At 38.2% G+C, this 13,597-nt stretch overlaps 1 protein-coding gene across 5 annotated transcripts in view; it reads right to left on the bottom strand.

The window, feature by feature from the left end:
* Fam118b (family with sequence similarity 118 member B) overlaps nt 1-13,597 on the bottom strand; it is a 45,218-nt gene that overhangs the window by 29,170 nt on the left and 2,451 nt on the right. The window contains exon 1 of one of the 5 annotated variants that reach the window (XM_047517604.1): nt 1,908-1,926. The exons of the other annotated variants lie outside the window; for them this stretch is intronic. The gene's annotated coding sequence lies outside the window, so the exon portion shown is untranslated. Of the gene's footprint in view, nt 1-1,907; nt 1,927-13,597 lie in introns of those variants that run through there. 5 annotated transcript variants of the gene reach the window in all.

Here is a 13,597-nt window from a genome sequence, read left to right as displayed (position 1 = left end):
AGTGATTTAATGCTACCCTAACCATCCTATTTAAAATTTAAAATGGATTGCACATACTCTCCTCCCCACCACATGTTAATTCTTCCACTTTTCATAGTATATACCACTCCCACCATACCATAAGAACCTAGGGGTGCTTAACCACCAACACATATTCCCAGCCCTTTTTTTGCAATGGCCTTCCTAAGTTGCTGAGGTTGACTAAACTTGTGATCCTCCTGTCTCAGCCTCCTAGAGATGTTGGGCTTACAGTCATGCACCACCATGACCAGCTTCCAATTTTATTTATTAGTACTACAATAACCATACTAATTATGCTTATATTTGATAATTGCCTTCTCTGACTAGAATGTAAGCTCCTTAAAGACATGAATCTCTTGTTTGTTTAGTTTAGAGATGTATCACAGAATAATTCCTAGCACCTGGGAGTCATTGAAATATTTATTTCGTGAACTCAAATCAAGGATATTGCTCATAATTAGCATTACAAGAAAGAAATTTCTTATGAAACAAAGAAAGCATTTTCAATATAAAGAAACACTCTGCTAACCAGGCATGGTAGTGTGCACCTGCAGTACCAGCTACTTGGGAGGTTGAGGCAGGAAGATCACTTAAACCCAGGAGTTTAAGACTAGCCTACGCAACATAGCAAGACCCTATCTCAAACAACAACTACAAAAAGAAAGAAATAAACATCCTATTACTGCTTTTAATACAATAAGGACCAAGACCATAAACGCTATTTTAGTTTTTCAATGGCACAAATGGGAAAATTGTAGATACAGTAAATTAACACTCAGACTATCATTTTTCAGATATGCTCATGTTCATAAGAGTGAAGGAAATCTGCTTCAGCAGACAAAAGGATTTCAAACTTTCAGTTTCTAGACCATCTCTTGCACTAATTTAACATTTTATATATAAATTGCTTTATTTCTGTAATTCAAGTTTCAGATATCTAAGATGTAAACTTATTAAGGGTGGATTGGGGTGGGGATTACTGGGGACTGAACCTAGGGTCTTGCACATGTTAGGCAAAGTGCTCTACCACTGAGCAATATTTCCAGCCCTTTTTATTTTGAGCCAGGGTCTTGCTAAGTTGCCCAAGTTGGGTCTCAAACTTGTGATCTTCCTGCCTCAATCTCCCAAATTACTGGGATTACAGATGTGTGGCACTGTACCTGATTTAATGGGTGGTTTCTTAAACCCCTAGCAAATGACTCAACAGGACTAAAAAATTTAGTTTTTATTTTACAAATCTATCTGAAGTACTTTACAGAGAAAAGGAAAAGTTTAGGGAGTAGCAAAAGGGGGATTAAGTCATGGTTTAAACTTGTTCCAGGGCTTCTTACTGTGTTTAATAATGTTAAACTACTCATCATACCTACAAAACCTGGCATGATCAAGCAAAACAGGGCTCCCTCACCAGGTTCATTTCAGTTTAACTATTCCTGTCTGTAGCCTGTTTTCCATTCCCTTCACCCAAGTGCCTCATCTACACTTCAGTTCTTTAGTTGCATTCCTTCATACTTGCAGTCAACGTCTTCTCCCACAAGAATAAAAACTCTTTTAAGCCAGGCAAAGTGGTACACATTCGTAATCTCAGCAATTTGGGAAGCTGAGCCAGTTAGTATCATCAAGTCTGAGGACAGTCTCAGATAACTTAGTGAGACCTTGTTTCAAAATAAAAAGAGCTGGGGATGTAGCTCAGTGGTAGAATGCCCCTGGGTTCAATCCCAAGTACCAAAAAGAAAAAAAATAAAAATAAATAAAGTTCTTTTAGTACAAGTACAGTATCTGTCTTACTGATAATCCTATCCTCAGTCCCATCCCAGTTTCTATTACAGTCAGTGTTTACACAGTGTAGAAACTGTTAATATTTGCTGATCCAATGAGTATGCACCTACCATGTGTTAAAAACTAAGACATCAACTGAGGGCTGGGGATGTGGCTCAGTGGTAGTGTGCCCACCTGACATGTAAGAGGTCCTGGGTTAAATCCTCGGCACAGAAAAAAAAAAAGTTAGTTTAGATCAATTGATATGCCTAATTTTTTGAGCCGTTAAAAATCAGATGGGTAGTAAGGTTATATGATTCCCTTTCATGTTAAACAAATACCTTCTGAGGGTGACATCCATCACCCATTCACTCACCTGCTTGAGGCTAATGTTCATCCCTGCACATAAAAATGCTTAACTGTTTTGGAGGAATTTAATTTTTTTTTTGGTAGTACTGGGGATTCAACCTAGGGCTTTGGGCATGCTAGGCAAGTGCTCTACCATTGAGCTGTACCCCCAGTCCTAGGTGAATCTTTTATCTTTCAGGTTTTTGCTTCCCAACTACATGAAAAGAAATTAAGATTATAGAATACTTTTGCTTAAAGTCTACCTATGTGTGTTATGAAATGAAGCTACTTGCACTTAATTCTGTCCACATCTACTTTGTGGTTTTCTTATGGTCTGACCATGATTATATTCTGTACTGTCTGTAGAGTTTTAAATGACAGAAATCATATTAGATACAAGTTGTTGAATTTTCATGTTCAAATATTACTAAATGTCAGGTATTGTGTTAAGAATATAACATTACCGCATCTAGCTCACCTCCCCCAAACACTACCCAGAATTTACAATAAGCCAGGCTCTGTTTTCTATACTGCACATTCACTCTCCTGCAAGACACTCTATTATCATCACATATCATGAATACTGTAGATAATGTATCTGAGGCACAGATTTATGAAGCAGCTTGCTAAAGGTTGCCCAGCTATGACACAGTAGATATGGGACACTGAGTCCAGAGTTCATGTTGTTAAGACCCAAGGAAATACTGTCTCATCAAAGATGAGTAAACAATGGGCCATACCTTTAAAAGTACTCCTTTAAAGAGAACTGTAAAAAAGTACTTAGAATAAGTTTGAACCAAGTTTAATAGGCACAAAGATACTAGATTAACACTTGTGCTGTTAGTGAAGCAAAGAAAACATTAAGGAAGGTAAATAACCTTGAGGCAAAATTTAGGGAAATTGTTGGTATTATTCTTCCTTTACCTCCTGGGAGCAACTGACACTGAAGTCAATTCTCATGTTTTCCTGGCTTTCCTATTACTCTCTTGTGGAAGATCTTCCTTTGCCCATTTGCTAAAAGTTGAAGGTCCTCAGGGCTCTCCCTATTTATTTACTTCACATCACTCCCTTCCTTAAACCATTACTCTTATGGTATAAAATATCAACCGACTGCTAGAGACTCAGCTCAGATCTCTGTTGTGTTTCAGGTCCATGATATACCTACTTTAAAGTATCAGTTAGCCCTTCAATACTTACAGTTCTTTGAGGTCGAAATATAGTTCAATAACCTGCTCCTTATCGTGTTTTATAAATCTCTGAATGGCAGAAATAATTCTTGGGTGATAAGATTATGGGCAATTATTTCCTTCCTTCTGGTTCAAGAACCAACCTAAACATCACTGATTTTGAAAAAAACTGTCCTATACATGAGGAATGCACCATTAAGCATATTCTGTAGATCCAGTTCCAATAATCCTTTCAGAACAAGAGAAAGAACAAAAGGGAACCTAGAAAAGTGTCTAAATGTGTAACCTTAACTTAGCATGATATTCTTGGTCGGTTATTTTTTTTCCTAACAAATTAATTGAAAATTCAATATTCTCTTTGATATGTAAATGAGTCAAGAGTTGAAAGCACTGGTTAGATTTGAAACAAGAATCTCAAAGCTCCAAGGAGGAAGGTGTTATCTGTCACAAAGTGCACCGAGTTCTAAGTTAGAAGAGAGCTCTCAAAGCACTGCTTGAGTGGAAAACATCAGTTAAAATGGTCAGTTAAAATAACTGAGGAAAAAAAATTCATGAGAGAAAAGCAGGTTAGGGGAACCTAAAAATATACTTTAATAAAGAGCTCTGATCTCTTTCATAAAGAGGTCAGTGGAACATCAATGTTTATAGCAGCTCTATTCACAATAGCTAAGACATGGAATCAACCTAGGAGCCCTTCAACAGATGAATGGATGAAGAAAATGTGGTACATATACACAATGGAATATTACTCAGCCATAAAGAAGAATGACATTATGGCATTTGCCAGCAAATGGATGGAACTAGAGATTATCATGCTAAGTGAAATAAGCCAATTCCAAAAAACCAAAGGTGGAGTGTGCTCTTTGATATGTGGAAGCTAACACACAACAAAGGAAGGGCCTAGGGAAGTACAGAAGTTCACTGGGAAATCACAAGGGGAATGAAGGGAAGGGAGGGGGATGGGAAGGACAGTAGAATGAATCAGACATAACTTTTCTATATGCATATGAATACACAACCAGTATAATGCCACATCATGTACAATAAGAATGGAAAGTTATACTCCATGTATGTTTAATTTGTCAAAATACACTCTGCTGTCATGAATATCTAAAAAGAACGACGACAACAAAAAAGGTTCAAAGGAAGACAAGGGAGGGCTTCTAGGGAGCACAGACACTTCATCCTGGAAAGAGAGCATCTTTCTTCCCTGGTTGGAAAAGAACAGAGACCATTTAGGTACTGCAGGAAATATGTGAAGTCCAGTTAAGCAGAGAGCAAAATGAAAGGGCTGGGATATGGTTCACTGACAGAGGGCTTGCTTAGCACGCAAGAGGTGGAGGGTTCAATCCCCAGGCCTGCAAATAAAATAAATGAATAAGGCAAGAACAAAATGAAAATCACCCCATCTTCCACCCGGAGATAACGACTAAACATTTTGGTTTATAAGGAGAGACTTCTCAGAAGCAGTCCGTGCATCCTGGGTTCAGGTTCCTATTGATCAAAAGAATACTTCATTACAGTGTGCCCCTGCTTCACACTATAAATCTTCTTACATGTTAAGTTCCCTTTCTTAGTGTCTTTTTCCCAATTCTTCCCCTTCCATCTACCTTAGTGTCTTAACAAAAATTAACTTAAAATTCTCAAGCAGTTTGTGGACTCATCACATGAGCAGTAGTGGTTGGTGCTAGGTGTGCTGCTCAACTGTACAGCACCTACCTAGGATGCACAAGGTCCAGGAGGTGCACGCGTGCGCGCGCGCGCACACACACACACACACACACACACACACACACAAAAGCACAGTATTACCTGCTTCCACAAAACAAAGAAAGCAACTGGAGAATATCATGCTAAGTGAGATAAGCCAATCTCAAAAAACCAAAGGACGAATGATATCGCTAATAAGTGGATGATGACACATAATGGGGGGTGGGAGGGATTAGTGTGAGGGTTAGAGTTAGGGTTAGGGAGGGGGGCAAGAATGGAGAAAGGAAGGACTGTATAGAGGGAAAAGAGGGGTGGGAGGGGTGGGAAGGAAGGGAAAAAAATAACAGAATGAATCAAACAACATTACCCTATGTAAATTTAGGATTACACAAATGGTATGCCTTTACACCATGTACAAACAGAAAAACAACATGTATCCCATTTGTTTACAATTAAAAAAAAAAAAAAAAAAAACAAAGAAAGCATCAGCACTTTTCTGGTGGCTGGGGAATGTGAGGCACTGGAATGAGTAGGAACCTGGGACAAAGACAGTGGAGTACTACTGGTTCCCCAGGCCACCCTCTGGACAGGATTCCCATGGAATCTGTAGCACTGCAGTGAACCACCAAATTCTGGCAACAGATCTCAAACTGCTCCTTAGGCAGAGAGTTAAAAAGGCAAGGCTGACCCTTAATGTACTTGAAGATAAATAAGCTAAAGGATGAGCTTCCAAAAAGTACAAAGGAAATTTATGAGTAGTTTACTTCTTCTTGCTTGATTTATAGGTAATTATCATGCTGCTGCCTTCCATGAAACTTAGAATAAAAACTTGGTAACTTCTATTGTTAAGAATTCACCTCTCGGGCTGGGGAGATAGCTCAGTTGGTAGAGTGCTTGTCTTGTATGCCCAAGGCCCTGGGTTTGATCCCCAGCACCGCAAAAAAAAAAAAAAAAAAAAAAAAAAAAAAAAAGAATTCACCTCTCTATTTATTTATTTTGGTACCTGAGATTGAACCCATGGGTGCTTAACTACTGAGTCACACCCTCAGTCCTCTTATGTTTTATTTAGAAGCAGGGTCTAGCTAAGTTGCTTAGCACCTCCCTAAGTTGCTGAGGCTAGCTTTGAACTTGCGATCCTCCTTCCTCAGCCTCCTGAGCCACTGGGATTTCAGGCACTCTGCCAGGCTGATAAGAATTTACCTCTTACTCTTTTCAAGTACCACCATCAAAATGACAAAAGATCTTTTTTTTAAAGGTATAAAACTAAGAATGAGGGAATAGGAGCTAAGACTTCAGCAGTTGAAGGATATTTCAACAAATTTCTGCAGATGGACAGAAAGCTTTAAATGCAGACCTGAAAACCTAGATTGGCATGAAGTCTCTATTTAAAGTACAATTCTCTTCACCCCCTGCTAAACCACAAAACTATCTCATGTATTTTACCTAACTCCAAATCCAGAAGTCTAGAGAAAAAGGAACCAAAATCTGAAAATATACATATTAAGCCAAAAAGTGCATACGGAATGGCAGCTCAAGCCCTGTCCTTGCCCTGGCAACCAAAACCTTGTTAGCTCAAGAAATACCAGTAACGACATACATCTGTACAAACACATGCACAAAATCCATACATGCCAATTGCCCTACAGTAATGCCCATCATCCAAGACATCACATTGTATTTCACTCCTAACAAAAACAAAGCAAACTAAAGGAACAAACAGCTAGGATCATTAAACCTATGAAGAAATCATTCATGGAAGAGTTTATTCATTCCTAAATCATTAAGAATCTACCAAGTAGATTCTAGATCTAGAGTTATAAGCAGTGAATGAAACGAAACAAAATTCCTGTCCTTGTGGATTTTATATTGTAGTAGTGAGGGAGACAAGTGTGCTAAATGATAAATGTTCCTGAGAAAAACGAAGCAGGAAAGAGAAATGGGCGCCTGAACTTTTAAATAGAAGACACCTTACTGAGGTGACTTTATGCCCTTGAAGGAGCTGAGGGAGCAAGTTGTTGGATACCTGAGGCAAGATTCAGGCAAAGAAGTACAGGTGGAAAGCCTCCCTATCACCTAGAGGAAATGGAGTCAATGCAGACAGCAGAGGAAAACTAAAAACCCACAAATGTGAGCCTATCAATTTGTGTCACAAGAATAAGTATCATAAAAAAGGCAAAAGAAAAAAAAAAAAGGAAGAAAGAAAGATGGGAGAAAAGTCAGAGAAATGACTGGTACAAGGAAATGTCCCAGAAGGGAAGAACATGAAGGAAGGAAGGAATGAAACACAATAACACAGCACAAGAGATGAGGAAAGACCTGTACCATGGTACACCATCCTGAAACTGCAGAACATCAAGGACAGAGAATGTCCTCAAAGCTTCCAAGGAGGGAGAAAAGAAAACAGAATAAGGTCACATAAAAAAGTGTAAATCACTAGGCCTCTAAAGCAATTATGAACACCAGAAAACAGTACTGTAATATCTTCAATGCTCTGAAGGAAATTTATTTCAAACTTTGAGTTCTATAACTTGATGAAATATCAAACAAGTGTGTGGGCAAAACAAAGTCATTTAAATACTTGTCAGCAAATGACTGGAATATGTGCTTCAAGAAAATAAGGAGAAAGCTCAGAGAGAGGAAGACCTGGTTCCCTCACAGGAAGGAGGTGAGAGAAGGGCAGGGTGGTTCTAGGACACTTGGGCAGTAGTGCCTTAGAGGAACAGTAAAGCTGGGAGGAGGAAGAGGCAGTGCTTCAATAAACAAACAAGGTGGTACATGTGCAGACTGTAATGTATAAAGCTGCCCCCGCCCCCCCCCCCCCCCCCCCCCCCGTCCTTTTTGTTGCAGCCATTTTCCCCGCCTCCCAACCACTTGTCAATCTGTGAACATCCTAGATAGCTATTGGTTCATCAGTCAGCTTGCAAGTATCCTTCTCCGATATTGGTCCCCTGTTAGCCCGGCAGAATTCAACTGTTTACTATAGCTACCCTGCCATCTTTTCTCATTCTTCTGTCTGTCCTCCTCACTTTCTCTATCCTCCTGGCTTTCACACTCTCTCTAGCGCGCGCCCTTTCTCTTTCCCTTTCTTTTCCTCTCATTTTCTCTCTTACCCTGCAGGGAGACACACTATTTGCTTAATAAACTCCCTTATGTGATTTCCTGTGTCCGGCGTGGTTTCCATCCCTTACACAGACAATGTTAGTGATAAGAATGTGACAAATATGTTAGCACGCTTGGGAAAAAATTAACAGTAGGTACATGAAAAACAGTCGCAGGTAGTTGCAGGCCAACTTAAACTGGAGGAACAGCTGTTATCAGGTCATCTGGCTCAACAATGAACAATATTTGGCAACAATATAAACACACAAAAGTTGCCTGTGTTAGCCAAAGATGACAATTTAACTCTTTTACAGGGAAGAGGGTGGGGAAAGGTAGGAAAGTGGTCAGGTGGATGAAGTATAGGAACTCCACAGGCCCAACAAGAAGGAGAAAATAATCAATAATGTATCAAATGATTTAGAAATACGAAGATCATGCCAAAGGAAAGGGCAAAAAAATTGACTGGCTGCCTCTAAAGAACAGAACTATAAGGTTAGGGAGAGAGGGAAGAGGTGTTTTTTTTTTTTTTTTTTTTTTTTAATGTAAGTCTTTCAGTACTATTGGACTTTTAAAATCTTCTACATGAATTACTTTTATTAATTTTTAAAGGCAGACAAAATAAAAAAGGGAAAAATAGCAATATTTAAAATTGGCCGTGTCTCTTTTTAGATTATTTAGATAATCTTACCTTCTGTCTGACACTAAGTGAAAAGAACTCAGCCCAGGTCCTCAGAGTGCTTTTTAGGACAGGTGAGAGGGAGGGAAATTGATTCCTGTGTTCCAATTTGGCATTTTCTGAATCAAAATCTCTACAGCAGTGGGCTTTTTTGTTGTTGTTTTGTTTTTTTAAATACTAAGAATTGGACTTCAGGAGCACTTTACCACTGAGTTACACCCCAGTCCTTTTTATTTTTTATTTTGAGACAGTTTCACTAAGTTGCTAGATTGGTCTTAAATACGTGATTCTCCTGCCTCAGCTTCCTGAGTCGATGGGATTACAGGTGTGTGAACCACCATGCCTGGCCCTTGTGATTTTTATCATCAAGCAAGTTGGAGAAATGCACATTGGGATTAGTAAACTCTGCATGGATCTAGTTGTAAATCGGTTCACAGTTCAGTTTGCCTAACAATACCTAGTGGAATTTATCATCAGATTAACAGTATCAGTAGGAGAAACACGACAGTATGTGTCCATAATTAACAATGAAAACACTAAGATTCACATCTTTAACTTACTCATGTTCAAATATTCAAATGATGAAGAAAATAGTTTTATCCTACTTAAGTAACCATATGTCACAAATATTTCTCTGATTTTTCTAGGTCTTGATACCTTCTGGTTTTTATTCAACCACATGGTTACATAGTTCCTCAATTTTCCACTATTCATGTTCTGGAAACCATGTTCACCCTTCAAGTATATATTCATTTTTCCCATATTACTACCTTAATCCTCTTTATTTACATAATGCCTTAAAATACACAGCTCTTTTTTTTTTTGGTATGGGGGATTGAACTCAGGGGGCACTCAACCACTAAGCCACATCCCTAGTCCTATTTTGTATTTTATTTAGAGACAGGGTCTCACTGAGTTGCTTAGTGCCTCTCTTTTCTGAGGCTGGCTTTGACCTCGAAATCCTCCCATCTCAGCCTCCCATGCTGCTGGGATGACAGGCTTGTGCCACCGCACCCAGCTAAATACACAGCTCTTTACAGTTTTGAAAATGTGTGCTAATGTAATGACCTGTATTCATGATAATAATACACTAATTATTATCTATTTATATACTAATAATGTGAATATCTACTACATGCTAGGCACCACATGTATTTATCTTGTTGCTCATCACAACTATCTTATTAGGTATTACTAATTTCATTTTACATAACAAACTGAGGTTAGAAAGCGTATGTGCTTGTAAATGACAAGACCCCCAATGTAAACATATCTTTTATCAAAGTTCATGAACTTTCTAAATAATGAGCTCTTTACTTTCAATAAGCACTAGAATTTCAGGATCATCTTGCTGTTCAATCCACCACCTTTTCTGGGTGAGAAATTTAAGGTCCAAACCTTTGAAGCAAATCACCTAAGTGCCAGAAATAAACTAAGTTCCTTATCACTTGACTCTTAGTCCATTTATGATTTATCTAGCAAATATTTATGTACCTGGTGCATTATCTACTAGGAATAGCCAATATTTATTGACAATGTGCTAGAATCTACAAAAGTGCTTTAATATGCATTAACTCACTCAATCCTCTCCTAGTCTGAAAGTAGATCACTCACATTCTACAATTTAAAAATACTAAGGTGGGCTTGAGGGGAGGGGTGGTATAGCTCAGTGGTAAAGCACATGCTTTGCTTGTGGAAGGCCCTAGATTCCATCTCCCACACCCTCTCCCCAAATTAAAATGCTAATGTGAGAGAGGATAAGTAACCTTCATAAGGTTACACAGTTAGCAAGTGGCAGAGCTAGGATCTGAAACCCAGTCTGCCAGACTTCAAAGTGCAAGCTCTTAGCCACTATGCTCTATCACTAGCAAGAGTTACAAACATGTCTCTTCTATATGCCTATTGGGTTTTATTATTCTAACCAAAAGTGTATGCATCGTGTGTGGATCTTCCTTGAATGTCAATTCAAACTCTTCAACAATTAAAGGGGAAAAAAGGAGGAGGGGGGCAAACAAGAAATCCATGCATTTACTGGTTACTTGATGATATTAAGGAATACATTTATTATTAAGGTGTGATAATCACATCATGGTTATGTTGAAAACAAATCCTTATCTTTTACATATGGATACTGAAGTATTCACATATAAAATGTGTGGAATTTGAGTTAAAACCATCTGGGAAATAAAGGTAGGGTGTGGGTTATAGATCAAGATTGGCACTGTTTTGGTCAATTGTAGAAGTTGGCTGATGGGTATAAGGAGGTTTGTTAAGAGTACCTTCTCTACTTCTTTATATGCACAAATGAAAAAAAAAAAAGGCCATTAAAAAAGACTACAGAAAAAACTATGATATTTACATATTTGGAAAACAAGCTAAAAATTATTTCTTCCCACTCTCTCTCTTTTTTAAAAAACTATTACTTTAATAAAAGAAAGCATGAAATAAACCATTCAAAGAAATTCACATATTCCCTTGCATGGTGATCTTTGACTCTGGATAGTCTTTATCTTTAAATAGGCAGACCAAGATTGCTCACACCCTAACAGCATCAAAACATTTATAGCAAAAGCATTTCCCATCTCTTCATCAGTTAACTATCATTCACATACTTTTAGAAAGGTCACTGTGTAAAGATAAGTATGATCTTTGAATATAAACTAGCCAAGAGTAGAAAGGTACATAAACACAAAATTAAGATTAGAGAACGATTTAACAAAAATAACCAATGATGTAGTTCCTATTCATAGTCAAGCAGAGTTTGGGGCAAAGACCTTGAATGTGCAAAGCTGACCTTCCAAATGGTTAGACAGGTCTCAGGGTAGGGATGTATCTCCTTAGCCTCGGTGTTGCCAAATGAGGCCTGTGGACTGCCAAAGTTTCCAGGCCAGTTGCCTTCTATGGGTTACTTCCAGCTTTCCCCAGTGATAAAACAATTATTTCCATATGTGTTGTGAAATTAAAAAAGGCTGGGAAGCACTGGTTTAAGTTAGACTTGACCTGATCATTAGTCAAAGCTAAATAAAATTATGAGAGATATTACATGTTACAGATTTAATATTCTAATTTATTTATTTTTTTTTTTTTTTTTTTTGGTGCTGGAGATCGAACCCAGGGCCTTGTGCTTACAAGGCAAGCACTCTACCAACTGAGCTATCTCCCCAGCCCCTCTAATTTTTTTTTTTTTCAGTGCAGGGGATTGAACCCAGGACCTTCTACATGATAACCCTGTGCTCTCCATTGAGCTGTGCCCTCCCTAATATTTTTTTCTATATGTAACCACTCTCATGCCCCATTAGAAAATCTTGATTATTTCAACACAATTAAATGAAGTAAACTCCGAATATAAATATTAACTAAGTGGCATAAAGTTAAATTTGGGAGACACAAACAGAATTCAGATTTTCTGTGTCAATGCTAAATGCATTCAAGGTAAGTCTGAAAGAAATTCCACTTGTTAAAGTCAAAAGAGAAACACTGAAGTGTCACTGGAAAATCTTCACAGAAGAGAAGCTTACAGTTTTAAAGTTCTTAAACTTTTTAAGTGACGAAACTGAAACCAAAATTATTTGTTCGGGGCTGGAGTAGTGGCTCAGTGGTAGAGTGCTTGCCTGGCATGTATGAAACCCTGGGTTCAATACTCAGTACCACATACAAATGAATAAATAAAAAAAAAAATTCATTGACAACTAAAAAATACTTAAAAAATGATTTAAGTTCACAACAGCTGAACTGGGACTAGTCCCCAGATCTCCTGACTCCCAAGGACTGTATTTTCAAGAACACCTCCAGAGAGTTCCTGCTAATTGTTTCTTTTAATCTCTTTAAAACCATAAAACAATGTCCAAGTGCTTTCTGCTCATAGGGGAAATGTGATCTCTGGTTAATCTACAACTAGCAAATCACTATTTGAGGGGTTGCCATTTAACTTGATGCCATTAATCAACCTTATATTCAAGTTCCTTTATCAGTAGTCCTTCTTCTTGCACAGGGTGAGAAACAGTCTTAAAAAGAAGTTCTTCTTTATTTACTTATTTTGAGTGCACATATGGTGATAAATCAAAATCTACATAAATACACCATGTTTGAACAGAACTAGACATCATAAGAATGAAGACCCATTAATAGAATTTCCTTCCCCGTACTGAGAAAACAGTTCAGACGAGGGTAGTCCCCAACCAAAAAGACAAGGTGAGACTGGTGCAGAAGTAGAAAAACGAATGCCTAAAATATCATCAACTGAATAAGGAAGAGGAAGGAGCAATAGAGATTTTAAAAAGGATGCTGGGCAGGGCAGCACACTTGTACTCCCAGCTGTTTAGGAGGCTAAGGCAGAAAGAGTACAAGATTGAGGCCAGACTCAGCAACTCTGCAAGACCTGTCTTAGAGTAAAATAGGCTGATGATATAGCTTGGTAGTAGAGCACTCCTGGGTTCAATCCCCAATCAGAAAAAAGGAAAGACACCAGCTATCCCACTCCTTGGCCTATACCCAAAGGACTTAAAATCAGCATATTACAGAGATACAGCCACATCAATGTTCATAGCTGCTCAGTTCACAATAGCCAGATTGTGGAACCAACCTAGATGTCCTTCAATTGATGAATGGATAAAGAAACTGTGGTATATATATACAATGGAATATTACTCATCCATAAAGAATGATAAAATTATGGCATTTGCAGGCAAATGGATGAAACTGGAGAATATCATGCTAAGTGAGATAAGCCAATCTCAAAATAAAACAAAGGACGAATGATATCGCTAATAAGTGGATGATGACACATAATGGGGGGTGGGAG

This window comes from Sciurus carolinensis, chromosome 11, assembly GCF_902686445.1.
Source record: "Sciurus carolinensis chromosome 11, mSciCar1.2, whole genome shotgun sequence".
Taxonomy (NCBI): domain Eukaryota; kingdom Metazoa; phylum Chordata; class Mammalia; order Rodentia; family Sciuridae; genus Sciurus; species Sciurus carolinensis.
This window is presented reverse-complemented; position numbering and strand designations above follow the sequence as displayed.